Below are 3,398 nucleotides of genomic sequence, written 5' to 3'. Positions count from 1 at the left end.
AGATCTACGTAGTGAAACCCTGTCTCAAAAATAACAACAAAATACTTAATATCCTAAAATTATAGTTCCCTCCAACTTATTTCAATTCCTTGACTGTAGGGCTGGTTTTTTTTTTTGCACACTTGGGTTTTTAATTTTTTTTAGCAGACAATACACACTTCCCTTACCCTTTAAGTTGGTGTGACAATCTTCCATAATAAACTACTTAAAGAGATACTTTGGTCAAAAATGGAATGAGATAGCAAAATCAAAACAAAATGAAAAGATAAGAAAAAACAAAAAAGAAACCCCTGCTGTCTTTAAAACCCACACGTCACCCACAACATCCACACGAACACACTCTAGTTGCTTAATAATGTGACAGTGTTACCACGGACCGGCGGTCCTCACCAACATGCCAACGGCAGAGTGTGCGCAGTCCCTTCTGTCCTTCATGCTGGATGGCAGAGGCTTGGTCAGCTTCTCATTATCCAGAGGCCCTGGAAGCAAGACTCCAGGGTCTTGAAATCCCAAATTGTCATGGCTCCATCGATGCCAGTAGTGCAAAATTTTCGATAGTCTTGCTTGTCCACCTCATAAATAGACACCCGAGTGATGTTGTTCTGGTGCGGTGTCTCCAAGGCTGTGTTGCAGTCCTCAATTGTGGTTCTCCTGTCCATGTTGCAGAAGCATTCCATGGCAGACATGTTGCACTGGATGCTCTGTTTTGGGACGTCTAGTTTGGACACAAAGGTCAAACAGCCACGGTCACCATAGTTAAATAGCATCAGGCAGCAGTCGTGGCCAGCGGCCACAACGCTGTTCTCTGAGACGAACAACACACTCAGCAGTGGCAGGAACTCCGTTTTCAGAGTAGAAACCTGCACACTTTTTGAGGCATCAGCAATGGACACAGCGCTGTCATGGCTGACCCAGGCCAGGCGGCTCCCACTGGCAGAGAAGCTGACACCATGCACCCATGCACGCTGGTGCCACTGCCACCAAATTCAGATATCAGCTGACCAGAAGGCATCTTGCTGCCCCAGGGAGTGCTGGCTGGCTTCTCTCATCCACCTCTTTGATGTAGGCAGAAAACACTCTGCACTTGAAGTCACGTGAGCCTTCAGCCAGAAAAACGTTGTTGGGATGCCAGTTCAAGCTGAGGACTGTGGAACGAAGTGGCTTCTTAATGTGCTTGCTCACCCACGAGTCATTTCCAGACTCAAAGTAACAAACAGAGATGAGCCGCGCCCCACTCCCCACAGCAAACTTATTCTCAGGTGGAGACCACTTCACAAAAGTGGCTGCGCGGTTTTAATCCTCAGGATCACCAGGGTATGCTTCCAGATGCCTCTAGACGTACGCGTTTCGGTCCACCCCACAAGTGACGATGCTGTCGCTCTTAGGATCCCAGTCAATACCTGTGATGTGTCCATTATGTTCCTTCAGCTCATGAGCTTTCGTGCACTGGCTCCCATTTTTCTTGTAGATGTGCACTTCATGATTATTGGGGCTAAGGGCAATCTGGGTACGATCCCTGTTCCAAGCGTGACAGGTGATTGGCTCTAGCAGAAACGGATGCAGAGACATGATTCTTAAGTGTTTTCAAAAGTTAGAAAGCATGTTCCCAAGAGTGTTGAGTATTTGAATGAGGCCAGAAACAAACAAATCCTAGCCTTCAAGTATGAGGAAAGAGAGAGAAAAGGCAAGGAAGGCAGGTATTCGTAGAATGTCTAAGACGCATTAGTAATGGCTATTATTTATTTTCATTATTATTTGAGCAGCTACTCTTGAACCTAATAAAAGCCAAGTAGACGAAGAATCTTCTTACTGCAGCTGTAGAAACCGAGACACCGAGAATCAACCTTCCCAGAGTCACCCGACAAAGTGACAGAGTCAAATGAGAACTTTGGTGGTCCTACATAAAGGAATTTATACAATGAATAGGAACGCAGAGAAGGGTGCAACTTTGGCGGGAGGTGGGGGTGGAACCGAAGAATCTTAAGATTACTCGGAAAGATGACTTTTCTCTTGTTGGGAAGGGTCCCCCAATAACTGACGGATCACAGGCTGCTTTAGACAACACCCTGGGGTCGGGGCGGTCCTTAGGGTCTGAGGGGAGATTCGTGAACTCTGTTCAGTCGATGCGAACAGGCTCTGGCGGGCGACGATGGAGGAGGGAGGCCCAGAGGGAGCGCCTGATAGATCTTGGAAGTTAAGATCTATTTTATTGTATCCAATTAATACTTGGATGGTTTCTAAGACTGCCCTGCTTGATGTGAGGAATTTAGTTGAACGCTGAATTTTAAAATAAGTTCCTCTTAAAGTTTTTATGCAACTAGAGACGTCTGAAATGTACTTCTTACTATTAAAAGAAACATTGTATAGCTTTTATTCTATACTATAGAAGTTCTAAATTATCTGAAAATAGTTTCAAAAGTTGCAGCTACAAATTTAAGAAGACAACGTCTATAAAGAATGCATATATAGTCACACAAAAGAATATTTTATTTTCTTCTAGTTATTCTCAGTAACCAGCAATAGGGGAAGAGAAAAAAAGAGCCCAGCCAGCCCTTTGGCTCATTAGTTAGACAATCCTGCCCCCTAGAGGCATAGTAAGGAAAAACAGAGCATGAATTCCCTATTCCTAGTGAGACGCTTGTTTAATTTTATTGGTAATCATGGATCTTATTACCTGAGAATGTTCTCAGTGCTGACACGAAAAGATCACTCAAGTCATATTAGATTAATACAACAAGTAACTGTGATTGTGTGATGAATCCCACGAACCAGCTTCTTTAGGAAAGTAAAGAACCCTGGGAAGAAATCAAAAGCCCCCACAGAGCACTGTGTCTGCATCCCAGGAGCTCCGGGTCCATCCTCTCCACACTTCCATTGCACATACGAAAGGACAGCTATGTAAGGGGATGCTTTTCTGTGGTTTCATCTTGTGTCAGATATGTATTCTAGCCCTAATTTTGCCATTCGGCAGTTATTAAAGTCAGAGTGCTGTGATCCCATGTCTAAGACACTCAGAACAGCTCTCATCTCAGGATAAATTCTCCTGTCCTTTCCTTGCCTTGTGAAACCCCCCAAACTGCCCCACTGCTTCAGCTTTTACTGATTTTCCTCTTCAGCCCCGCCTCTTTTCTTCCTTCCAAATAATGAGCCAGACTCTTTCCCAGAGGCTTCTTTAGATGTCCTGTCTCCTTTCATTTGGTCAGACAGCAATCTGTGTCAACTTAAAAAGGACTCAATCACAACATCACATTTGGTTCCCTTTACCTCACCATCTGAATTTGTATTTAGCATGTTGGCATGCCTGTGGAAGTTCTGGGGTGGTTAGATGGGGCAGCCAGCAGACAAACTACCCTCTGGAGAAACTTAAATTACACAGACAAAGAGGTTGGAGGCCTGGG

General features: G+C 44.6%; 1 pseudogene; it reads right to left on the bottom strand.

The window, feature by feature from the left end:
• Positions 1–455: 455 nt before the first annotated feature.
• LOC125389395 (actin-related protein 2/3 complex subunit 1A pseudogene) lies at positions 456–1,594 on the bottom strand (annotated as a pseudogene).
• Positions 1,595–3,398: the final 1,804 nt, after the last annotated feature.

The sequence above is a fragment of the Myodes glareolus genome, chromosome X, assembly GCF_982192425.1.
Source record: "Myodes glareolus chromosome X, mMyoGla1.1, whole genome shotgun sequence".
In the NCBI taxonomy this organism is placed as follows: domain Eukaryota; kingdom Metazoa; phylum Chordata; class Mammalia; order Rodentia; family Cricetidae; genus Myodes; species Myodes glareolus.
Note: the sequence above shows the minus strand (reverse complement) of the source record. Positions and strands in the feature narration are given on the sequence as shown.